The sequence below is a fragment of the Phyllostomus hastatus genome, unplaced genomic scaffold, assembly GCF_019186645.2.
Source record: "Phyllostomus hastatus isolate PE091 unplaced genomic scaffold, TTU_PhHast_1.1 phas_contig_40, whole genome shotgun sequence".
Classification (NCBI taxonomy): domain Eukaryota; kingdom Metazoa; phylum Chordata; class Mammalia; order Chiroptera; family Phyllostomidae; genus Phyllostomus; species Phyllostomus hastatus.
In genome coordinates, this window is record NW_025333872.1 from 21,864,986 (window position 1) to 21,892,493 (window position 27,508).

A 27,508-nucleotide genomic window follows, 5' to 3' on the forward strand; every position below is an offset into this window, starting at 1 on the left:
TCTAGTTTTAGTAAAATATGGAATCACTAAAGATTTGATTAGTAACACTTCACAGCACTCCATTTTTCATAGAAAGTGCTTTTAGATGCTCAAGAGAAGGAATGTACAGTTCATTGTCCTTCCCGGGCCTGTTCTTTCCCTTCTCTGGCTGCTCTGTGTCCAGAAGGCTGGCCTCTGCCCGCTCTACCCCAGAATTCCCTGCTGGGTGGCTTCCCACTGGGTTTAGTGCATGGCAGGAGGTGTCAAACTCATTTTAACTGGGGGTCACATTAGCCTCACAGTTGCCTTCAAAGGGTCGAATGTAATTTTAGGACTGTATAAATGTAACTACTCCTTAACTGTTAAGTGAGAGCTCGGCGCTGCTGCCAGGTAGAAACAAGGTGTGGGGCTGGATAAAATAAGGTGGAGGCCCACGGGCCTTGTGCTTGCCACCTGTGGTTTATGGGAAGCACCAGCAAGAGACTGAAGGGTGGGAGGAAAGAGAAACCAGGGTATTTCCTCCTTCCTGCTCTGGGACGCTTACTGGTCGTGGCACCATCCGGCAGTGTCTCCTTCACAGCTCAGGTTCTCACAGGCACCTGCAACACTACCTCCTTCCCCTTGACCAGAGGCCACAACAGCCTCCCCGCTTCATGATCCCCAGGTGCCTCCACATCACTTCTAGGTTCTCTTAGTGCTTGAACAGGTCCGAAAATAAAATTCGTTCACGTCTCTTGAAGCAGCTGAGTTGGATTCCATTTCCTGCCAGGGCTCTGACAGGAAACAGAGGTATAAGGGAGCGATTTTCCAAAAACATACTTCCTGAGTTTTCAGAAAAGAGTAATTTGTCATGCATTTAACCATAGGGGGTGTCTGATTTTGTCCTTGGTGATGGCAAGGACAGACTGTGGGACTCGGTGTGATGAGCGTTGGAGAAGGGAGTGAGGAACTTTGTAACCTTGGACCAGCCTCTCAGAGTCCTGTGGGCTGTCTTCTCAACTGCACCTGGGGGCCAACTCCCTGCTGCCTGTGGGCATCTCCCTGAGTGATGGTGGAGATCCCAGGAGATGCCCTGTGGGACATTAAGGCATGAAACGTGACATGGTTGTAGCTGCTCCCAGGCCATGCTGTTGATCCTCACTCTCTCATAGTCCCTCTTCTACCAGCTGGTCTTTGTGATCTTGTGTTTTCATATGTTACTTGTTAATGTTTAGATTCCTGTTTTTGTTTGAATTGTTTAAGAATATCCCAGTAGTGTGGTTTTGTACTTGGATGACTGGGTTTTGACGTATCTGGTGGACATTTCTGTTGGTTCATGCACTGCTTATGTATTTATGACTTGACTCTAAGGACTCCGGGGCCTGGAGTACGCTGCATGGCTCCTGGTGAATTTCATTCCCATATGGAAGAAATCATAATGATATCCACCAAGCTTTCATCACAGGGTAATGTGAAGCCATAAAAAAATCATAGGAGCAGTTTGAAATCAATAGGAAAAATATCATTCTGAACTTCTGTGGGTTTCATTTTTCTTTTCTATAAAACATGAAATATTGTGTTGGGACTGGATGGTACTTAGAGGTCCATTCAAACATTAAAATTCTTTGTTTTTAAGAATCTGAATCTATAGAAGCTTCAAGCCAAATGGAGAAAGAATTGTGTCCCACATCTTAGAGAAAGTTTCACCAAAGGCAAATAATAGCATTAACACGTGTCTTACACTGGCACTACTCAGAAGAGGTACGTCTTGGTAAAGATCAGGAAAAAAATACTAAGTATAAATCAAAGATATTAAAGCAGAATCTGAGGATCAGTGCCTTCCTACTAGTAATTGTCTTCTCAAGGGAGTTCGTATGATTCATAAGATTCATAAGTTATCAAATGTGGGCAAACCTCTCCTCAAAATCATATACAACATAGGTGTGTTTAGAATCAATTCGTTGATTTGTATACCCCCCAAATCCACATATTAAAGCTCTAACCCCCAACGTAAGTGTATACAGAGATTAATTACCTGCACAGGTAATTCCAGTTAAATGAAGTCATAAGAGTGGGGCTCTGATCAGATGTGAGAGATTACGCACGTGCACACATGGAGGTAAGACCCTGTGCGCACAGAGCAAGAAGGTGGTTGTCTAGACACTGAGCAGAGGGCTCTCACCAGGAACCCACCGTGCTGGTGCCCTGACCTTTGACTGCCAGTCTGGTTAGTCTACTCTATTGTGTTTTGTTATGGTAGCCTCAACTGACTCATACACTGAGTGTCATAGATTATTCTTCTTATCTGGGGAGGGGAGAGAATTAGGCATAACCTAAAACATAAAGGGTTACGCTTTAGTGAGTTCAAATTAAAATGCCAATTTCTCATATCTCACTATTAATTGTCCCTTATAAGAACCATCATTTATTGTACTCATTGTGGAAAAATCTGTTAAATTTTGTGAATGAGTAAAATTTTGAGACGGTGATTTTATAAAGCAAACTAAAAATTATTTTTTTCCTACTAGTCTGTCCCAGGTCATTTAAAAACACTAACTTTGGTATCTAATCAGAGAAGCAGGATGTATGGTGGAAGGCACCCTAGCTTGGCAGCTGGCTGACCTCGTTTCTAGTTCTGTCTTGACAAATATAGCTAGCTGGCTCTCTGACTTTGAACAAGTCCTTTCATCCCTCAGTGTCCTCATCTTAAAAAAAAAAAAAGCAGTACCTGAATGGTGCCTGGAATCCCTTTGAGTTATTACATTTTATAAATGTGTTTGCCAATGTGTTGTAAGTTTGCTTTAATTTATTAGTCTGAAAGATACTATATAAGCAGTTAGAGAATGCTGCTAAAATAGTGCTTATAAATCTTCTAATGATAGGCAAACATGTTCTCTATACTCTTTAATTTTAAGTGTGTTATTTTTATTACTCCAAAATAGAAAAGAAAATACTGTGACTTTTAAATAAGAAGAGAAAAAAGGGAACAAATACATATGCTATATAAACAAAAATTCCGTCTCATTTTATGCAGATGATTTTTTAAACTTGCTATTCTAGAAAGAGTACACTAGGTGGAAGCAAAGAGTAAGCAGACATGTTATAGGTTAGAAAATGGTATTTTCCTGTGATAAATGAACCATAATTTTTTGGATGGTAAATGTTACTTAAATTAGAGGTTACATTCCTTTTTAAAAGATACTAATTAGGAAAGAAAACAGCAAATAACACTGTCTATTTAAGCCACTGAAATAATACTAAAATGGACAGCTTTTTAAGCTTCATCTTCCTTCCTTCTTATAGACTCATATAAGAAATCAAATATTGAATCATTCCTCTTAATTTCTGGGAGCTGATTGATCAGTAAGCATTATAAAGTAGATAGTCAAATGGTGTTATTCATAGACCTCTTTTTTCAAAACCTTTCAGGGATACAATATGATTAATTAAAAACATTTACATGCATACTATTTTGAGCTCAGTGATGGGAGGAAATGTACCTTATTGCATATAATTTTACATGTCACTTATTTTAAAAATAGTATTTATTCTTTCTCCTTTCAAATCAATTGCATCTTATAATCTTGATTCTAAAAGATGAAATGATGTCATGATTTTCCCATTTAGGCTTGTACCAAGTCAAAACTTGGTCCAGTACCATCATCTTTATGCCAAGTGAATCTCGTAGAGCTGCTGCTGAAATATACTGCATGGAGAAAGGAAAGCCTTTTCTAGAATACCATTTTGGAGGTGTTTGTGCAGGTAAATCACCAACGATGGTGTTCTGTGCAGTGATAATTTCTACATGGTGTTTTAGATGAAATCCGTGGTTTGGAGTACATGATGGCACTATTGTTTGTGAACTACCTAGTGGTAAATGCAGAGTGCACTAACCATTCCTTAATAGCTGGGAAGCTGCCACTGAGAAACAGACTGGCATCGAGAGAACTCTTCTGGCTACTGTCAGTATAAGCAGCCCTTAGCAGCCTTGTAACCTTGGGGGCAAGCATTTCATCTCTACTGGGGAGCAGCACTCTGATCTTCGAACTATAAGGCAAGGTCAGGTGATCTGGGAGTGTCCATGGTGACTTACTAAGATTTTAGAACATTTGTTCAGCTAAAGCCCAGTTAGAATGAATAAACTGGATCTTTGAATTAGAGTTTATTTTCTTAGTTTTGCCTGGGTTCCTCTTTGGCCCATAACAGAATGTGAACATGAGAAATAACAGATATATGTGGAGAGGTTGGGGGTCAACTCTATACTCCTTGGTTAATGTTATCACTGACCACCTGCAGAACAGAGAGGTGAGATGTTCTCCTCTCACCCGCCACCACCCAACAACAATGACAGAGGACTGAAGGGCACAAACTGAGATAGTCCATACGTGTGTTTAGCATTGACAACAGAAGTAGATGCTCAGGGCATAGAAATTTAGTGTTGGATATTTCTGGCAACTAATATCCTTGGGCTTATATTTGTGAAATGAAGGTATCAGTGACTTAAAAAAGCAGCCCCAAAGAGGAAGAGGTTCATAATGTGTCCTGTGTGTTAAGGGGGGAATTTCTGGGCAGTGTGGTCCAATACTTCTGAAAAATAACTTTTTTAGACAAAATGGCAGCTCTGTAATTTATTCATGTTCTCTAGGTCTAAATGTCACCAGTCCTGTTCACAAGCAAGAAAAACAACAAAAAAGAAGGCAAATGTAATGTCACATTGAGGAAAATAAGTACATTTTACCTATCCTGGGCAGTAGACAATTCAAAAAATTGTTACATGAACAAATTATACTCATTTTATTGGCCTGTACAAAATAGTCATTGTAGTACTTTCATTTGGTATTCAATTACTTTCACATATTTTTAGTGTCTCTTTATCTACACAAATCATCCTATCAGTATGGGCTTGTCAGCAGGTAAATAATTTCTTCAAAGTTTTCCTTAATTGTCGACTTTTAAGATGTCCACTTAAACTATGGGAACTGGAAACCAGTCAATCATATCCTTAACTTTCAATAACTCTAGAAAAAAGTCACCAAACGAAAGAAACCTTACCACATGCTATGACAAGCTATACAAAGGGAACAACTGGCCTTTTCTTTGTAGACTATAATGATCTAGTAGGAAAGGCCTTTAGCATTTTTATTTTCTGTGCAGTTTATCTTATAGCACACTGTGCGTAGAAGTTAAATATTAATGCCACCTGGGACTTTTACAATGCAGTTAATGGGCTCAGCACATCTTACGCTGAGTGTCTGAGAGCTGCAGTATCTCAACAACGCACATAATGATGGGTTACTCTTTCCCTGTTACACAAAAGACAAAGGTGAAGAAATGGAGAGGGCAAGTGGCTTAAAAATGGCTATCAGTACAGAAACTAGACTGAGAACAATGGGTCTTATTTCAACAGTGAGCCCAGAAGTTAAATCACAGCTTTTTGCATCAGTATTGATGCCTATGAAAGTAGTAACTTCATGGATACAGTTGAGTGCTTAATGGTTCTCCTACTTATAATGCTTCTGGAAGCACTGAATACTTAAAACTTAATGAAATTACTTATTCATGACATTCTCATTATGTACAAATTGACAATGATAATAATGACCTACTTTCTAATCCCACTATTTATATTAATACTTAGCTCAGTACTCAACAAAAATAAGATTTCAATAAACATTTGTTCAAAGAGCTTTGGAAATCAATGTTAGCTCACTTCATGTCACAACAACTCTGTGAGGAAGACTGGGTGGGTGTCATTATGGTGATTTTGCTGTGAAACAGGTAAGGACTAATGAAGTGGGTGCGGGCTTTGGAGTCAAGTAATGTGGGCTTTTGGTCCAGTCCAGCTTTTACTAGTTGTATGACATTGCAAAAATTACTAGAACTCCCTGAGCCTCAGTTTTCCCAACTGAAAAGTAGGGATATTAACATCAAACAAAGAGTTATTCTTAGGAGTAAATGCGATTATGCACCTAATACATCTAGCCTAACATTATCGCTGAGGGGCCTGCATTTAAGAGACAGAAATGAGATTGGAGCTCAGGTCTCCTGACTTGGGGGTCATACGCTCTTTGCACTAATTCGGACTTAAGGTGATAATCTACTCACCATTGTCTCAGGAGCTATGCCCAAAGCACCTGACAGACTTTGAAGATTTGTTATTACTTTGCCTTATGGAAGCTTAAAAAGTCATGATCATAAAACAATTAGCAATTCTGCTGATCTGGAAGCAATGTCACTTGAATTGAGATGGATTTTCTCTTTTACTTTCCCCCCCCTGTGGGCTAAGTGTGGTCGAACTGAGTTTTCTGAGATGGCATTTCTCAGCTATCACTTCATTCAATATTCTATATCCCTTCTGTGGCTGGAAATACCCAGTTGCTCCTTAACTTTAATTCTGACAGATTATCAATGTGTCTAAATGGGAACCAGTTGCTGCAGAGTCAGTGGCAAAGGAGATTGTTAAGCAGAAGTTGGAAGCAGATGCCAAGCTTCTGGGTTAGATGCCAGGTAGGGGACACGTCAAATTACTGACTGGGCTTAGGGTGGCTGTGTCAGGAAGTGTGGAGGTAGTGGTAGAGCTGCATTTTTTTCTAGTCACGGCTGTTCAGGTCATCTCCATGCATGAATTTAAGTGAAAATATACAAAATTGTGACAGTTACAATAAACTGCCCAGACTTTTATTCTTTAGATGCTCAGACTGATTTCTCTACTCTAGATTGAAGTTTCATGCATTTTCCACTCATTTGGAAAACAGTGTGGCATAATGGAAAAAGCACACATTTCTGATAAGTTGTGTAACTTAGGCAGGTCACTTACTCTCTTTGCGTCTTTTTCTCAGCTGTGTAATGGGGATAATAAGAATGCAGATGGTGAGAAGTTCAATTGTGTTGATGTGTATGAAGTACTTTAAAAACTTAAAGTACCAGACAATATGGGCTCATAAAATAATTTTTTTTACTAGCTGGAAGAGGAGGTTTACACTGACTTTTTAAACTGAGGATGCTCCATGCCTCTGCCATAGTGCCAACTGCCTATAGTAGGAGTTTTATGTCCATCTAGAAAAAAAGATATGATACCTTCTGACTTCACTCTCCACATTAGAAAGCAAGCTTCATGAGGGCAGGCTTTTTTGCATGTTTGGGTCATGTGTGTGCCCCAAGTGCTTATGCCAGTATGGGGTATACAACCTGTGCCCAGTGCCCATTTGTCAAATGACTGAATGATTTAAAGCAAGGAGGCATAGGCATCTACTGCTGCTCACCTTTCCACACACTGTGTGTGTGTGTGTGTGTGTGTGTGTGTGTGTGTGTGTGTGTAGGGGAACTGGGAAGATCTGGGCAGTAAGAATATTTCCTTACATATCTTCCATCTCACCTTAACTGCTAAACATTTCACCTTCTGGTTTCAGATTTTGGGTCATGTAGCAACTGCTTAAGGATACTGGCATTCCAATTCAAGTCACAATTCAAATCCCACTAGTTTTTGTTGCTCTTGGATCAACACATTAATGTACTTAGCTTAATGATACCCTACCAGTCCCTGAAAGTCTTATAGAGATACACAATTACCAAAACCTACCTAGGAGGCCAGTGCATTCAAAGACTCACTAATGGGATTCAAGGGGGAGCACTGATGATACAATCATTCTTTAAATGAACAGTTTCTTACCTCAGAGTTAAAGCCAGTCAGAGGAGCAGGGGGTGGCTTTATGATTTATACAAACCCACAAGCACATCAGTGGTAATTTGAAGCTGGCTGAAACATTGAATGTCCAATTTCTATTGAGTCCTGGAAGGATATTACCTAGATTTATCTAGGTAAGCAGTGTGGGTCAGATGGGATCCATAAGTATGTCATCAATAATATTTACTGATCTGCTATTTAAGGAATTTTAATGAAAACAAAGTCAGATGAAGTGAACTGTTTCTAATCTGATTTCACTGCATCAAGCTAAGCCCTTCTCTACTAATCTAAAGCCCAGGGAATCTAACAAAAAACAAATAAGTAGTGATCAGTAGACTGTAGGAAAACTGCAGGCTGCAGGCCTGTGCCCGCTGCTAATTTCGTGGGGGCTCTCCATTCTCGCTTGCCCCGAGACGCAGAGAGCCATTCTGTCCCCAGGAGCAAAAGCAGCTGTTGGAGCTTTTTCTCACCTTAGGGTAGAAAGTAAAATATCTCAAGACTGGACTTGTCATCGAAAGGTATGAGTATCCCTTTAATCTCTTAGAATCATTTATTTCTTCAGGTTACTGAACCCAGCATTTCCTACAAATAAATTCAGGATGATTTTAGCATGACTTGGAATTCTGAAATCACAGACTGTACCAGTATGATGTCTTTCAACTGCCTGGAAAGGAAGAGAATTCTGTCATCTAATATTACTATTATTTTTTTCTCTGTTTAATATTTCATCAAAGTAACACGTTCATAGGATAAAAAATTCAGTGGAATAGAAGGACTCATAATGAAAGATAGTAGTTTCTCACCCACCCTTTCCTACTTTGTGTTCATTTCCCAGAGACAGCAGCATTTTCTGCTGTTTTTAGTTCTTCTGATCTTTTTCTCCCATTGTATGATTATAATGCTTTCTCTTGGTTAATCAAATTCAGCTATAATCTATTACTTCTCTGCTAAGAAAGAGTGTAGTTAATATATACTATTATCTCCCAGTACTTGTGCCTCATGTTTGACTTAACTTATTAGTTATCTTTGTATGATATGTTGCACACCTAAAACTATGTTTCTTTATACACTAATACTCAATATTCCTTGCCTGCTGGCTTGTTAGATTAAAATATTAGTGCCCTGCCACATTTTCTCCTCCACTCTCATTGTCAGCTTCTGTCTCCCGTCAGTTCAGCCTTTAAAAGTGTCGAGGCCGATCACATTTGCATTCTGTTTTGTACCCATTTTTCAGTTTTATATGTTTTACTGATAGGCAATTTCTAAAAATTGAAAGCCAATAAACACTTGCTACACCATTATATTTTAATGTGTTGCCCAAGATTTGGGAACAGCCCAGGTGCCCATCAGGAGATGAGTGAATAAAAAAATTGTGATCCATTTATATAATGGAATACTACATAAAAAAGAAGGGACTCTTAGCTTTTGCAACAGCATGGATGGATTATTATGCTAAGTGTAATAAGCCAGTCAATGAAAGACAAATACTGTATGATCTCACTTTTATCTGGAATCTAATGAACAAAATAAACTGATGAACAAAATAGAAACAGAGGTACGGACAGATGGAACAGACTGAGAGCTGTCAGAGAGGAGGAGGGAGGGAGAACTGGATGAAGGAAGGTGAAGGGACTGCCTGAAGAACATATGTGCATAAGCCATAGACATATACAACAGCATACTGGTGGTCAGAGGGAAGGGGGCAAGGGTGGGGGGGAGGTGGGCAAAGTGGGGGAAAATGGAGACATCTATAATAGTGTAAACAATAAAAAAAATAAAAAAAATAAGTGTGTTGGCTGCATAAATTAGCAGCATGCAAGGATTACAGTTCTTTCTGTGAAGGCTCACCATTATAATCTCTGTTCAAGCTAACATATCAAAGCGGTCTTCATGACCCAAAACAACAAAGAGATTGCTTCCTAAATAATTGATTTTTATCAGTTATCAAAGCAATAATCATTTTAGACATAAAAAATGCAAAGAAGGAAAGTCTAAAGAATTTAAAAAATAACAAAAAATTCCACTCCATGAAAGCAAATAAAAAGTCTTAACATGTGTAATTTCTCAATTTGATTTTTTTCATTAAAAATATTTTATTGATTATGTTATTATGGTTGTCCTATTCCCCCCTTTATTCCCCTCCACCTTGAACACCCCCTCCCACCCACATTCCCCCACTTTAGTTCATGTCCATGGGTCATACATGTAAATTCTTTGGCTTCTACATTTCCTATACTATTCTTAATCTTCCCCTGTGTATTTTCTATCTACCATTTATGCTACTTATTCTCTGTACCTTTTCCCCTTTCTCTCCCTCCCATTCTCCCACTGACAACCCTCCATATGATCTTCATTTCTCTGATTCTGTTCCTGTTCTAGTTGTTTCCTTAGTTTGTGTTTTTTTGTTTTTGTTTGTTTGTTTTAGGTGTGGTTGTTAATAACTGTGAGTTTGTTGTCATTTTTTTGTTCATATTTTTTTCTTCTTTTTTCTTAAATAAGTCCCTTTAACATTTCATATAATAAGGGCTTGGTGATGATGAACTCCTTTAACTTGACCTTATATGGGAAGCACTTTATCTGCCCTTTCATCCTAAATGATAGTCTCCTTGCTGGATAGAGTCATCTTGGATGTGGGTCCTTGCTTTTCATGACTTGGAACATTTCTTCCCAGCCCCTTATTGCCTGCAAGGTTTCTTTTGAGAAATCAGCTGATAGTCTGATGGGAACTCCTTTGTATGTAGCTGTCTCCTTTTCTCTTGCTGCTTTTGAGATTCTTTCCTTCTCTTTAATTTTGGGTGATTTAATTATGATGTGCCTTGGTGTGTTCCCTCTTGGGTCCAACTTCTTTGGGATTGTCTGAGCTTCCTGGACTTCCCGGAAGTCTATTTTCTTTGACATTTTGGGGAAGTTCTCCTTCATTATTTGTTCAAGTAAGTTTTCAATTTCTTGATCTTCCTCTTCTCCTTCTGGCATCCCTATGATTTGGATGTTGGAACGTTTAAAGATGTCCTGGAGGTTTCTAAGCCTCTCCTCATTTTTTTGAATTCTTGTTTCTTCATTCTGTTCTGGTTGAATATTTCTTTCTTTCTTCTGGTCCACATCATTGATTTGATTCCTGATTTTCTTCCTGTTACTGTTAGTTCCCTGAACATTTTCCTTTATTTCACTTAGTGTGGCCTTCATTTTTTCATCTAATTTGTGACAAAATTCAACCAATCTTGTGAGCATCCTGCTTACCAGTATTTTGAACTGTGCATCTGAAATGTTGGCTATCTCTTCGTCACTTAGTTGTATTTTTTCTGGAGCTTTGATCTGTTCTTTCATTTGGGCCTTTTTTTTTTTTTTGGTCTCAGTGTGCTTGTTACATAGTGAGTGGCAGAGACTTAGGTATTCACCAGGGCAGGGCAACCCATGCAGCTGTGTTGTGAAGCTGTATGTGGGGGAGGGATCCAAGAGGGAATGAAGCCGCTTGCTCCACTCTCTGCGGGCTTTCAGGCACACTTCCTCCGCTACCCACAATCAAATCAGGCTCTTCTGGTGCTGATTCCCGTGTGGATGGGTTTGTGTATGTTTTAGGACCCTGTGGGTCTCTCCAACGAACTCTCCTGTGAGGCTGGGAGCTTCTCCTGCTGCTGCCTCAACCCTCATTGGTGTTTTCAATCAGAGGTTTAAAGCTTTATTTCCCCTCACTGGAGTCCTGGGTTTCGAGGTCTGTCTTGCTCCTTAGTTTTTCCTCCCTGTTTATCTGGATGCAAATGTGGGACCACCCAGTCTGCAATCCCTCACCTTGCTGGGTCCTCCAGATGCTGCCTTGTTGTGAATCCCTCTTCCCAGCTGCCCATCTCTGCCCCTTCTACCAGTCTGGATGAATATTTATTCTTTAACTCCTTGGTTCTCAGACTTCCACACAGTTCGTTTTTCTGTCAGTTCTGGTAGTTTTTGCTTTTAAATTTGTTATTGTCCTCCTTTTGGTTGTGCGAGGAGGCACAGTGTTTCTACCTATGCCTCCATCTTGGCTAGAAGTCCTCAATTTGATTTTTTATCTGTTAAAATAGTAGACTGACTGATGAATCAGATCGGCCACTCCAATACTGCTTCAGGGCTCAGCAGGGGTGTAGTGGGTGTTCTCAATTGCTACAGGCAAAGTTAAAGGGACTACTTTCCCAAACCCTGCAACCCACTCTACTATCCTTTACTATACTTTATTTGAACAGTAAATATGATTTGCTTGAGCCCCTAAACACCTGTGGTTATCATAGCAACACTTCCTTGTGTCTTCATATATGATTTTTTTCTCTCTGTGCTGTCTTAGAGAAAGCATGTTCCTCCTTTGGCTTTCCAGGAATTACCAAGACTATTCCAACTGAGTATATTTGATGAGTGAAAGGGTATGCTCTAGTCATTCACCTGAGGCAACGGGCATAACTGGGTCACCCAGAGTGGCCTTCTTAAGCAGGAATCACTGCCATGTGAAACTGCTACCCTTTACCCTCGCCCTTGTTTAAAGAGAAATCTGCTTCCCCAGCCTCCTTCCTAACTTCTCATCACTGTACCACCAACTGTATTTTCTTGATAGTCACAAATGAATTCTTATAAAGATCCAAACTTTTTCCATTTCTCATCTTTTTTGACTTCTCTGTGGCATTCATCATTGCTGCCTGCAGTTTCTTCCTTATGTTCCTTCCCCTTGGGTTCTGACGCTTGCTCTTTTAGGTCTCTTACTGTCTTAGTCAGTTCAAGCTCCCTAACAAAATACTGTAAGCTGTGTGACACAAACAACAGAAATTTATTTTCCTAATTTTAGGGCATGGCAGAGTCAAGATCAAGGTGCTTGCAGATTCAGTGCCTGGTGGAGACTCACTGCCTGGTTTGCAGGTGGCCACCTTCTTTCTCTATCTTTATTGAGGGAAGACACAGATAATCTCTCTAGTGTTTGTTCTTATGAGATCACTAATCTCATTCATGATAATTCTGCCCTCATGGCCTACTCACCTTCCAAAGGCCCCACTTGAAAGAAACCATCATATTGGGGACCAGGGTTTCAACATTTGAAGTTTTTTTGGGGAGAGACATTCAGTTGAGAGCACCTACCTCAGAAGGCCTCTCTTCCTTTTCTATTTCTTTTTAATCACTCTACAACTTGACTTGATCCCTTCCTACAGTGGCCAATGTAGTTTTTCTAAAAATTTCTTCTCATTTTGCTTTCTTCTCATTCCTTGCTTCCTTTCATCAATGACACGGTTGAACCTTAAGCTCTACATAGTTGACCTCAAATCTATATGTTTGCCCTCTCCATTATTAACATTTGCAACTATTTGCAATAGCCCCATTTGGACGGTCACCTGACTCTTCAGGAGAAAAGGCCCAAACTGAACTCTTCTTCCTCCCTCTTCTTTCTGGAATTATTCTAGCATTCTGCTTACTAGGCTCAAAACCCAATAATCATTCTCTACATCTTCTCTTGGCTCCCTGCCTTCAGTGGATTTTTTAATCTTGTTCTTTTTATCTCATAATACTTGATGTTCTTCTCTGTGCCCCCTGCTGCTTTGCTTTCCTAGTTCTGATTCTCAGATGATTCTAGAATAAAGATGGAATACTCTATATGAATGCTTGAGAGACATGGCATACCATCATTTCATATGATATACCATCATATGAAATGATTATCTCATATGATGGAATCATATTAAGATAATCATTTCAGTAACCATCTATCTGCCTTTCCCTGGGCTCTTCCAGGAGCATAGCTTCACACCCCATCTTTACTGAAAAAATATATTTCCTCTATCATCTGATTAATAAAATCCAAGCTCTAAAACTAGTGTTATTTTCATATTTATACTTCATATTCTACTACATGTGCAACAGAAATAATTTTTCAGTAGTTTGTGTGACTTTACTTCCTAACTCCTCACCTGGAATGGGAGCTGCCTAAAGCAGGAACTTACTGCCTGTGCATTGCTGTACTTCCTGTGTTTAGGGTAGAGCCTAGAATATAGCATGTTCTCAACATTTGCAGAACAAATGAATCAATTAATGAATGGATAGAACTGTCCTCACCTTGTGTTTTCTGGCCTCCATGACTTTGTAGAGAGCATTCACATTTATTGGGTGCCTGTTGTTATGGACTGAATTATGTTCCCCCCAAATTTATATGTTGAAACTTTAACACCTAGTACCTCAGAACATGATTGTATTGGGAAGTAGGGATTTTGAAAAGGTAACTAAGTTAAAATGGAGGGAGTGGGTCCTAATCCAACCTGACCAGTGTCCTTTTAAAAGGAGAAAATTTGGACACACAGAAAATGATTTATGTACCAGGGATTCATGTGCATAAAGGAAAGACCACAGTGAAGTCGTAATGGAAGGCAGCCATCTGCAAGCCAAGGAGAGAGGCCTTAGGAAAACCTGCAGACACTTGGATCTTGAACTTCTAGTCTCTTAAACTATGAGAAAAAAATTGTTACTTGTTTAAACCACCCAATATATGGTATTTTGTTATGGCATCCCTTATAAAATAATACACTTGCTCTTGCCAGATACTTTGTTAAACTTTTTACATGTAATGCTAATGAAAATCCTGAGATGCAGGTATTTTTTATGATTCCTATTATACAGATGAGGAATGAAAGAGTTAATTGAGACATTAATTACCTTCTTTATGGCAATGCAACCAGGATTTGGAATGTAGGCAACTCTATTCATGTTCTTCCCTCTAACTGGACCAACTTGCCCCTCTTTTCTGACTGTCAAACTCTAACAGTCTATAAAGCCAGAGGAAATGTCCTTTAATCTGGATGTGCATTCTAATAATTGTTCTTCTGTCTTATTTTTGTCTCCAACCTTGTGTAAGCTAGGAATCTGGCTAGCCCTCCAAGACTAGAGTTCTGCATTATTCATTACAACCCTTTGACATTAAACCCAGACCCCTTCTGGGACAGGAGTCTGTTCACATACCTGGCCCTGACTACTGGTTGATAGGTATCCCTGGCATAAACACAGAGCAGTTGACATGTAATTATAAACTCACTTGTCTCAGAATTCCATGTTGCTATTTTCTGTCAGATGCACAGGAATTTCTGCTAGCCTGATACTGATTATATCTCTGCATCATCATTGCTGGTATTTCCCTCTAGCCTTTATATATAGTGTTCTACCCTTTTGAATGTGGTTTTCCCCAGAAATGGAAGCTGAGTCTTTCTTATAACATCAAGTTTACCATTAGTTCTGTTAAGCAGTCAATATCTAGGCATAACCTGTGATAGATAATCCTTAGATCATTGTCAATAATCTGTTCATTCATTCACCTTTGCGTTCTTTTGTTCTTTCATTTATCCATTGGACTAAGAACTTTTTATATTCCAGGCATAATGCCATGTGGTACCTTTGGGCTCAGTTTCTTTAATTTGATACTAACTGCACCCCACAACCCACCACCCAACAAGCTTTTGATGCTATTAGGAACCTATAAGAAACATTCCCCAAGGTAACCTACACTAAAGTGTAATTTGAAGACATGTTGCTGATGAGATTTAGGGGTCTTCCTACATGTCACCAGGAAGCAATCTAAAATGAAATCAGTGGAAAATAAGCTGCAAACTGGGATACTGTAACATGTCATGAGAATATGTTAAATGGAGGAAAACGATAATATAATGATAATGGACAACTAAAACTTCTGAGGATCTGGAAGAAATACTGAAAAAGGAACACTTGAAATGGATCAGATTTGTGCTACTCCAGGCACTTCCCATGAGACAGAAAATACAGCCAATGCTAGTGTGTTAGTAAAGGGTGGCATTTTAATGGAATACTTAGGTTTAGCAAACATTTTTGAGAAATGACTATATACCAGACAACTGTAAGGAGTACAAAGGTGCATCAGAAATAGTTCATATCCTCAAGAAGGGAGAAAACAAACACGTTAAATCCTAACCCTCCAGGGGACAGGAATGGGGCTAGTGTAGCACTTAGCAATGTCAAGGGTGCTATTATCTGAAGTGCATCAAGTACTGTCAGGACTGAAATTTCTTATCATCCTTTCTTCATAAAACAAAATACTTGGTATAATTCCCAGATTTCTGCCTTAGGGTAGGCAACAAAACAAATGGAAATAGAGACCAGCATATTTTGATGGGTGATTGGAGAACTATGCTGGATATTTTATATTTTCCTCCCCTATTCCAATCCATCTTTCTCCATCAGGATAGGTAGAGAGTATCTGAAATAATCAATCAGGCTTTCTTGCTCCTGCGATCCCACATAGAGATCAAAATGAAGGGAGAAATGAAGTTAGAGGATTGTTTCCTGGCTCCTTTCTTGCTGGATTATGTTAAACTGGCTATATATCCCTCAATGGAAGCTTACCTCTTTTCACTTTCAGCTCTTCTGAATCCAGACAATTACATCATCCCTGCCACCCTTTGGATTTAGGGTAGTAACATATGTGTTCTTACTATCTCTGGATTCTGCATATTCTTTATGGTTTCCCTTCACCTTGGTTATATCTTTGTAAATAGCTCCCTTATTACATCTTCACTGAATTATCACAATATGAGAGTGCATTCTTTTTCTCCTTGAAACTCTCACTTGATTCAGGAACCAATCAAAAGGAATAAAAAGGGGAAGGATAGAGGTATAATCCTGAACCTGATGACTAGACAACATGGGCTGGATTGTCTAGAAAGATACACAATCCTGGGACTCAAGCACTGTGCAGATTCTTAGGCTTTATTCCTGATGCTGTGTGAAGGAGCTACTGGGAGCCTAGAGCCCGAGAGACTACTGTTCATAGGCCTGAAAACTGGCAATGCCACTATTTTATGTGCTTGGGACTGCAGCTTAATTCCTTATCTTGTGGAGCAAGAGTTATCAGTGTTCTGGCTCTTTCGGAGGTCACGTGGGAACTAAAGCCCTTAAACAGGGGGCTGTAAATGGCATCAGTTTTCAGAACAGGTTGGAAGCAGAGGGAATAAGACAAGTTCTCAGTCTGGATTGCATAACCTCAATGCCATTTTATTTCCTTTTTAAAAGTTCCCATATTCAGAGATCGATCCAAGATGGCGACTGGGGAACCGAAACCGCCCCTACTCCTAATCCCCCGCCTACAGAAGAAGAGAAAACAGAATCTAACCAGGAGGTTGCTAATCCAGAACACTATATTAAACATCCTTTACAGAACAGATGGGCACTCTGTTTTTTTAAAAATGATAAAAGCAAAACTTGGCAAGCTAACCTTCGGCTGATCTCTGAGTTTGATACTGTTGAAGACTTTTGGGCTCTGTACAACCATATCCAGTTGTCTAGTAATTTAATGCCTGGCTGTGACTACTCACTTTTTAAGGATGGTATTAAGCCTATGTGGGAAGATGAGAAAAACAAACGAGGAGGACGATGGCTAATTACGTTAAGCAAACAGCAGAGATCAAGTGACCTCGATCGCTTTTACTAGAGACACTGCTGTGCCTTACTGGAGAATCTTTTGATGACTACAGTGATGATGTATGTGGAGCTGTTGTTAATGTTAGAGCTAAAGGTGATAAGATAGCAATATGGACTACTGAATGTGAAAACAGAGATGCTGTTACATATATAGGGAGGGTATACAAGGAAAGGTTAGGACTTCCTCCAAAGATGACGATTTGTTATCAGTCTCATGCAGACACAGGTACTAAGAGTGGCTCCACCACTAAAAATAGGTTTGTTGTTTAAGAAGACACCTTCTGAGTATTCTCATAGGAGACTGCGTCAAGCAATCGAGATTTGGGAGTTGAACCAAAGCCTCTTCAAAAGCAGAGTGGACTGCATTTAAATTTGATTTCCATCTAAACATTGCAAAGATATGAGAAGTCTCATTCACCTTTGTCTTGTACTTCTGTGTTCATTTTTTTTTTTAAACTTTGGCTAGAATATGCACTTACCCAATCAAAGAATTAACAGTACACATGTCCCCAGAATCCAAAAATGTGTTTCTGGCCTACTGTGTATAGCTTAGGAAAATTATCATTACAAACACTTTACCCATCCACAAAGTTCAAAAAGACCTTAACATTTCTCTATACCTTACAGGAAAAGAATTCTGTTTATGTTCCATTGTATGCAGGAGCATATTTTGCTGGTTTGAAAGAGTATGATGCATATAGTTTTCTAGCAATTTTGTTTCTTTCTTTGTCTTTTTTTTTTTTTTGCAGCATTGTCTTTGCTGTACTCTTGCTGATGGCTGCTAGATTTTAATTTATTTGGTTCCCTACTTGATAACATTAGTGATTCTGATTTCACTTTTTCATTTGTTTGCTTTGTTTCATTTGTTGCTTTGTTCATGTAACATTGGTAAAGGACCCAGGAATATGACACAAAGGTGGAATAAACATTAATTTTGGGCATTCTTTGGTAATTTTTTGTTTTTTTATAACTACAAAGCTTTGCTACAAATTTATGCATTTCATTCAAATCAGTGATCTATGTTTGTGTGATTTCCTAAACATAATTGTGGATTATGAAAATGTAACATCATAATTACATTCCTAATTAGAATTAGTACATCTCTTTTTGTATCTCTTTGCTGTATTTTAACACTTTGTATTACTTAGGTTATTTTGCTTTGGTTAAAAAATGGCTTAAATAGAAAAGCAATCCCATTCACATTAAGACAGTGTACAAAACTGTAAATAAAATGTGTACAGTGAATTGTCTTTTAGACAACTAGATTTGTCCTTTTATTTCTCCATCTCTATAGAAGGAATTTGTACTTCTTATTGCAAGCCAGTCTCTATTGTCTTCTCTTGTAGTGTCTTCCCTGTGAACAGCATAAGTTTGGAGCACTAGTTTGATTATTATGTTTATTACAATTTTTAATAAATTGAATAGGTACCATTGTATATGTGGAATAAAAAAAAAAGTTCCCATATTCAGCACACTACCTTCTGTAAAGAGGTTTCCATTGTGTCTCTGTATTGGCCATCTGATAAAATTAATATCTAATTGGAGCTATATTTCTCACTACAGCATAATGAGGCAATCTGTTTTACAAATCAATTATATTCTTTTAGATTTCTAAATCAATTGATTGTCTTAGGCAAGGCTGAAGATGAGACTTTGAAGTAGAAAAGAACCAGGAAACTGGAAAAATGAAGCAGCCTAACTGATTCGCACAATAAGTCCACATACTGAGAACTACTTGTCTAGTAGTGGTGATATGGACCCGACCACAGTGTAATTGCAAGTCTGGGAATGGAATCTGTCACGTCCATGAAAGACAGTTAAAATAACTGGTCTTTATAGGATTTTAGAATTGTTAGTACTACACTGAAACAGAAATGTCTTCCAGTATTAAGAAACAGGGGTGTTGGAGAGTTTTCATTAAATTACAGATTGGGCCAAAATGTTTTAACATTTGAAGACAACATTGGTCAACTTGGTCAACCATTCAGGCCATCACACTCTCTGTGGGTAAACCCATGTGATTTTCTATACAATTATATTTTCCCTAAATGCATATTCCAAGATAGCTTAAATGTGATAGAGATGTTCAAATGTGGTTTAATTTTCTTGGTTATAAGAGAAAATGTAAGTGATCTATAGGTGATTGCAACATAAATTACTGACTTTATTTACCTTAATTTCTCTTCAAGGTGCCAGCTATGATTTATTTGGTCTAACCTATACCCCATGTGAATGAACACATTTGTATTGTCCAAATGTCAGAGCAGATGAGTTGGATATATAAAAATATTTGACAAACTCAGCAAGCAAAGTCATTAAGGAAAAGCCCAGTGTCTAAGGCTCACACATGTGCCCAGGAGTCCTCCGGTGGACAAGCACACATTTTACAAAGAGCTAGACAGTTTTGGCCCTTGTTTTATCAAGGGTCGGGAGTACAAAAGCGAACTAAATAACAGAAATCAAAAGGCAAACATTGACACCAGAAGCTCACAAGACTTAGCAAGAAACACATTCTTAAAAGTCATTAAACATATTTGAAAAGAAATTCAAGCTGTGGGGACTGAGCTCTGAGACCAGAACAATAAGCTCCATGAATTGAAACAGAGGCTTTCTGATAGAAATGTCTACAGTTTTGAAGAATGCTTTTCCCAGACAAGCTTCTTTGTGAAGGGATTTTTTTTTTAACAAACATGCCTATTTTTGACTCAGCTCAGAAATAAAATATTTCAAAGTCCCTTTCAAACTCAACATCTCTAGAATTATTCCTTCAGTATGACACTTTAAGGGAACTGAGATTAAGAGGAATATCAAATTTGTGAGATCAAATTTTCATAGGCATGAAGAAGACAAACAAAAATCCTGACCACTCCCCATTAATTTTTTTAGTGGTTTAGGCAAGACAAAAAATACCCTTTGGAAAAGATGACAATATTAGCAAGGCTGGGAAAATGTTTCACCATTCAGTTTTGGCAAAAGGAAGCGTAAGACTACATTAATTTTTCCTAGGTTTAAGAGTTTTAAAAATGAAGTTTTTAAGGGGACCTGTTTTACAAGTATTGTTTTTGAAAATAACATCATAATTTCCCATAACTAGTGACAATGAGTATAAAAATGATCTCCAAATAAAAATAGTTTCTAGGGAAATGAAATCAAACTCAGAATTAATTTCTCTAGGTAAACTACTAATGGTCTTGCCTGTACATCCCATTGAGACTTAATCATTCAATCATAGTGCTGATTGGTTTGATATTTATCATGGACAAAAACGACAAATGAGTAATTTACATGAATAGGTTAGAATCAGAGGATATCTTGTCCAACTTGATTCTGTGTGGAAATATGAAGAGATCTGTGAAGATATATATTCACATGCATCTATGAACCTGTACATTATAAATGTGAATTAAAGGAAGTTGCTTTTTTTTGATAAGTGGTTCAAGCTTGTACTATTCTTATTTTGGAAGGGTGCTCCTCCCTGCTAATTCTCAGGGGGTATTATTCTTATTTCTCTGCAACATTCATTGTCTCCAGATACTAGCCCAACCAAATCACTCTTCTTTATGAATAAACCACATATGTTGTTTCACCTGTCTAGTTCTCGTTCCTTATGTGGGTATCAACCCAAGCTAGCCAGTCAGATCTACCTGGCCCTTACAATATTTCAATAGGAAGTTTCCCTAACATTTGATATATGGATACAGGAAGAGAGGCTTCTTCTTTGCTCCAGACTATATGTTGTGAAGACCATCTAGCTAGAATACCAACAGCCTTCTTTTCCACCTGCCTGCATAAAAAGCTGCAGAATAAAGCCAGAGAGAAAAGCAGAGTAAAAGACAGAGCCAGGACTTAACTCTGCTCAGAGAAGTGGACTCTCAAACACAATGACTCCTTTTCTGCTTTAGGTTTGTTTGTGCTGGGTTTCTGTCCCTCACAGCCAAAGTAATTCTGCCTAATTCAAAAGGTATAATTTACAGCAAATTGTAAGACAATGCATCTTGTTCTTACCCAAACATGGCAAAAATGGGCTTTCTATGTGTTCTTACATCCACAGCGAGAGATAAAAATAAGAATTCTTGCTTCAATGTGTACTGAACACAGAGACTTTTAGTACATTTTATAAACTGTGTTAGTGAATGACATGCTTTAGTTTGCTAGTTAATTTATAAAGATGTGAAAAGAGCAACATTTACATGTGAAAAGTGTGATCACCTTAGTAAAAAATATATTGTTAATGACTCATATTTTTGGTTACATGAAAGCAAATCATTGTTTTGATAGAATTACTTAATGACACGGTATGATCTGGCCATGTAGCTAGAAAGTTTTAGGTAAAGATGAAAAGTTTAGGGAGGTTAATGGCAAAAGATCCAGAGTAATAAACCATCCCTATCTTCTCACTACCTATACCCCCAAACACATGCAAATACATTAATTATTGTACATTACAAATAAATATATTTACTGGGTTAAGCAAAAATTTCTAGTCAATAAATTAAGAAAAGTTAAATTGCATGAAAAAATTTAGACAAAATTAGATATCCATAGTAAGAAATGCTTGGATCTCAGGCTGTGTCTATGCACCACAATGGTTTGACTCTTTTGCCTGAATTGAATATTAGTTCAATTCCATCAAAATACCTACTGTATTTTTCTGAACTAATATTTTGAATGGGAAAATCAAGTAACATGAACTGCTTTATACAAGTAACAGCACCTTAGTAACAGAAAATATAGTAAAATAGATTAAATGGAATAAAGAGTTTTGAGTAAAATCCTCAATGTAGTCTAGTTTTATCATTACCATTCTTTTTGGCTTCATGAGAGAGTTAGAAGGAAATCTTCTATTTTCCACCACAATGAAATATCTGTTTAAAAACTGTAAAACAACAGATCTTCAAGAATTCTAGACAAAAATGTTTGTGATGAAATACCAAGTGTGCCCTAACGGTAATATTTTATTAAAGTCATTAAGCATAATGGAGACAACTGTACTTGAACAACAATTAAAAAAAGAGAAAAAAATAAATTCATGATTTATATTTATTTTAGGAAATACAAGGAAATCCTTATTTTGTACAGTGAGGATATGGTGCTCTGCAGCATAATTTTTAAGAAAAGTATGTTGAGTCTGAACAAAATATCATGATAGAAAAAATTAATCTATTGTAGCAGCCAAGACCTTGCTGATAGAATTAAATGGGTTTAAATCTCAATTCCCAAATTTTTTACCTTATATGATCTTGGCAAAAATATTTAAGCTTTTTGCATTTGAGTTTTTTATCTAATAATGGAGGTAATAAATAGTTTTTCTTAAAATTTATTTTTAGAGAGAGGGGAAGGGAGGGAGAGAAACATCAGTGTGTTGTTGCCTTTTGCATGCCCCCTACTGGGGACTTGGCCTGCAACCCAGGCATGTACACTGACTAGGAATTTAACTGGCGACCCTTTGGTTCTCAAGCCCACACTCAATCCACTGAGTCACACCAGCCAGGGCTTAAAAAGCACTAAAAATGCTCAATAGATGTTAGCTATTTTATAAAAAATAGAAAATTACTGTATATTACTCTTTAAAGGTGGCAAATAATTACTACTACTAAGTTATATATTGTTTTATTTCTGTTGAATTGTTTGAAGGTGAAGTGATAATCTTATAGACCAAATAATTTTTATAGGTTAAAATAAAGGATCTGTAATTTACTTACTAGTAGGGTTGTACATATACATTTTTGATCAGTCAGTGAATTCTGGATAATGCTTTTTACAGTTTGCCTGATGTGATTCAAAGCTCTAATCTCTTGCCTTTTCTTATTATTGCAATCAACTCTTTCCTGGATGCTAGCAGAGTCAGTGGTAAAGATGTTAAAAGTTAATATAGCAAGCAGCAGTATTGTCATAATAGCATAATAAGCAATTAATCAGGAAAAATGCCCTCTGACAGAAAGCTATCCTTGAGTGTGTTGTGTGTTAAGCCCTTCTGTTTTGTGAGATTGATTAAATGGTTCTTTTGTATTAAATTATTGTAGAGAAAACAGAGCTGTTTCATACTGAAGGTCGTGACATATGTTATTGGTTATTTAGGCCAATGTAGCAAGGTTTTCAGTAATGAGTCTTATGTAGAATGTTCACTTGAAAGTGCTTTCTTTGCTCACATTGCATTCTCCTGAGGTTTTATTAAATTGAAGTATTAAATACAGTACTAATGACTTATGAGTGAAAATGCATTGAATTAAATGATGCAAAAAAATACATCAAGCATTTGATTAAAACAATGTTAAATACTTATGCACAGGCCAAAGATGAAAAGAAAATGCAAAAGGTCTTGCTTTTATATTGGTTTAGAGCTTCCAGTCTTCTCCTTTCATTATTAATCATACTTGGCTGCATAGAACACTTGTGCTCTGTCATTCCTTTGTAGTTGCTGCCATTGTGTGAAGATGGATATGCCTTTTTCTTCCCTCTTCTCCCAAAAGATGAATTCTCAATCTCAATAGCTTCCTCATAGCATGTGCACTTATCTTTGCATTTTGTGCACTGGCGGAGGACATACTTCTCCATTTCTTTGTCTCTTGGAAATGTATGACAAGTGCCTTTTCCTCCATCTGGTAGCTCTTTACAATGTCAGCTGACACTTGCTTTTGGTAGCATGCAGTGACACCAATGACAAGTAGCTAGCTCCTCACAAGGTGCTCATCTCTGTCTGTCTGTCTCTTTTTGTCTCTCTCTCTCTCTTACTCTCTCTCTTCCATTGTCCCTCCTTCCCTCCTTTTCTTCTTCCATCTGTCCCTTTTCCTTGTCTCCTGAATTACATTTAAAAGACTAATTTGAATCCAGCTTTAATCAAGAGTGCTCACTAACTTGGTTTCAAATAGAGACAACAGTGTATAATATTCAAGGGGCTAGATTTAAGTTCTAAAGAGGCACTTTTTCCGTACTTGGACATTTAAGTAGCCTTCTGTAATTCTTCATATATATACATATATACATAGACACATATTTATACACATATGCATGTTCCATAATTCTTTATGTATGTGTATGTATATACATACATACATATTCACACATATATGCATATTTTTTGTTCTTCCACTTTGTGTGGCATATCTGTCACCCCTGCACTCTCATTAGTTCTGTGTTTTCAGAACTATCCAATGAGAACAATGTACTACCTACAGTAACTTGGAATTTTCAAAAATATATTAAAATAAAGTATTTTAAATTATATTCCTAGTATAGATAGCATACAGATATGTCTAATTGACAGAGAAAATAAAGGACTCGCCTTGGCTGGTGTGGCTCAGTGTATTGAGCACCAGTAAACTGGGAACTGAGATGGTTCAATTTCTAGTCAAGGCACATGCCTGGTCCCTGGGGCTGTGCAAGAGGCAACCAATTGATGTTTCTCTTTCACATATCAATATTTCCTCTCCTTCTTTCTCTCCCTTCCTTCTCTCTGAAAATAAATAAATAAAATCTTAAAAAAAAGAAAATAAAGGACTCATTAATATGAACTTTTAAAACCAGACATGGTTCTGTTAAGAATAAAAATAAAAGCAGAAAAATGTCTTGGTTCTAGATATTTCATTACTCCCCCATTATCATTAGCATACAATTTAAAGTCATTAGTCAGGCTCATGGTTCCCTGCTCATCTAAAATCTTATCAATCTCCTACAAGTATCCTATGTTCTAGCCACACTGATTGCTTTGGAATTCTTCAAACTTTCTAGATTATCTTCCTCCCATACTTTTGTGCAACTGTTGTTTTCAGGTAACATTTTTTTTTATCTCTAAATATTCAGTTCAGTGGCCCTTCCTTTAGGAAGATATCCTTCATTCAGTTCTCAGACTTGGTTAGTATCTCCTATTGCTCATATCTTATATACATTTCTTTCATCACTTTTTTATTTACTCATTTTATATATATAGTGGGCTTAACATATGCCATTTATCTAATTGTCTGCTGATACACCTCTCCTCCACTAGACCGTGACATCTTGTAGGTAAGAGGCATGTAGTTGATTCTTGTTATTTCTGGTACTTATGTTCTATAAAGTTTCTAAGAACACTAAATTAGCAAGTACTGAACTCTTGCTCCTGGGGAAAATACAGGTTAGGTTCTCATGAGCCTCTGCTCACAACATTTTCATCAGCCAAAACACCATTTGCATTATATAGATTGTTTATCAATGTCCTTATAAAATGAACCAGTCTCATCAGTGTTGAAAAACCTGCTTTTATTCTTTATGGAAGAAAAAAGTTCTTCCATAAACTTTTATTTGTGTGATACTTAGTGGATGTTTAAAAAATTGTTTCACAGCCTTTTGCAAAACCTATCTTGTTGGCATGTTTAATATTTTTCATGCATATCACCTTTTGAGTCATGCAAATCAGCCAGCACTATCCTGACCCTAGATAATGTGACTAAAGTTTTTGGCTTTCATCCTTATAACAGTACTCTTCACTGTACTTCTTTTTATTGGCTATCATCTCATGAATCTACAAATTTAGTCAATTTTGTGTCTTTTTTTAAGCATTACATACTATAGATGTTACTTTAGCACTTCCTGGAGAAGCCGCATATACAGATTGGTGAATTTCCCCTTCGTTTTTAAGGATGTATCATATTGTTGTTCCATTAACACTGAATTCAAGGCCAAAAGCACTGTAATTCATGTTTGAGCAAAACTTATCTAATACATGATCTTCCTGCACTTAGAAATACTAGACAGCAAGTCAGCATTATGCTTGTGGGCCATGTTAAACAGTAAAATTATGAACAAAAAGCAAACAAATGTTAAAAAAATATAGTATTACATAGACCACAAAAAACCCCACTTGTTTATATTACGAGAGCTGAGTAAAAAGGCAGACTGTCATCTTGTCTGGCTTTCAGCTGAGTGTGCGTTTCAGGTGATATATTTCTCACTACTCTGCGCATGTGGGTGAATGACTAAAAAAATGTCACCATATTGATTTTGGGGTTACAAGTAAATTTTATTGAGTTGATGAATTTGCAAATATAGAATCCATGAATAATGAGGATCAACACTATTTTTCTTTTACAAAATAATAGGAATTCAATAAATGTTTGCTGACAAAATGAAAAGTGCATGCTATGTGCAAAGCTATTTCTCAAGGTTCAATGAATTAAAATTACTTATTAGAAACTATATATTGGACCATTTTATGCCAAAAGTCTAAAATTTAAAGAAAAATCTTGTGTGCATACTTTAATATTATGTTCTCATGATACTGCATGCTTTCTCAAGGCATAGTCTAAACAGTTAATCTTCCTTCTCTGTGCTATAAAGGATTTTCTTTTCATGTAAAACAATAGGGCATATCTATAAGTAGTGATGATCTCATAAAAAAACAACTAGCAACTCTGGAGTACCACTGTCATGCAAATTATCTGAAAGTCTTACTATTAATAAAGGGAAAAACCAAAGTCAGTTAAAAGTCATCATATTCAACTTACATTTACCATAAAATCTAATTATGACTAATGGAGACATGATTTTTTTTTAATGTATGATAACGCTAACCTTTACACAGAAGTCAGTGCAACCCACTGAGACACATAAACTTTAGGTTGATTTTCAATTAGCAAAGACTTTGAATTGACCTACACTTATTCTCTTGCTTGTTTCGATTCATGTCAAGGACAAACCTTGAGAAATGTTTTTATTCTAAATGGTTGTACATCTAGTGATGTGGTCTGGAACTCTGGCTAATTGCCAAGGTAATGTGCCAATGTGGGAAATCAAATCTATCACAACCACCAACTAACATAATTAATTCATTTACTTAGTCAACAAATATTCATTGAGTGCTGATAGATATTCATTGAAAACATTCCAAGCCTACGTTAAGTGCTAAGAATAAATTCTGAATAAAACAAGAAAGGTTCCATCCCCATGAAGCCAGTAGTCTATAAGAAGTGGTACACACTTCACATGAAAAAGAGAGATAATGGTAATGCAGTCTGTGAAGGGTACCACAGAGGAAATATATACCATGAAAGAAGAGAAGGATGGTTGTAGTTGTGTGGGGACAGATGTTAGATGGGCTGTTTAAGAGTTTCATTAAGAAAGGGATTTTTGAACTCAAATTTGACAAAGAAAAGTATCCTCCTATGTGGAAAACTGTGAAGCCTATTGCAGACATAGGGAAGAGCAAGTAATATGGTTCTGAGGTTGCCATGACCTTGCCTTGTTTTAGGAACTGTCAAATACCCATAGTGAGTAGGAAGATTTGACACAAAGCACTACTGGAAATTTGGCCATTGGTAGACCATGTAGAACCTTGCAGGACAGGATAAGTTTGTAGTTAGTTCCAAGTATATTTGGAAGCTACTGAAGAGTGTTAAAAAAAAAAGGGATCACTATCTGAATTTCAGTTTAAGGAGCCTACTTAGGCTGCTG

The 27,508-nt window shown here is 37.3% G+C and overlaps 1 protein-coding gene and 1 pseudogene across 1 annotated transcript in view; one reads left to right on the plus strand and one right to left on the minus strand.

Moving 5' to 3' along the window:
* Nucleotides 1-27,508, minus strand: part of EYS (eyes shut homolog) — a 1,607,944-nt gene that overhangs the window by 152,668 nt on the left and 1,427,768 nt on the right. The gene's annotated exons all lie outside the window — the stretch shown is intronic.
* On the plus strand, nt 16,650-17,493 carry LOC123821398 (annotated as a pseudogene).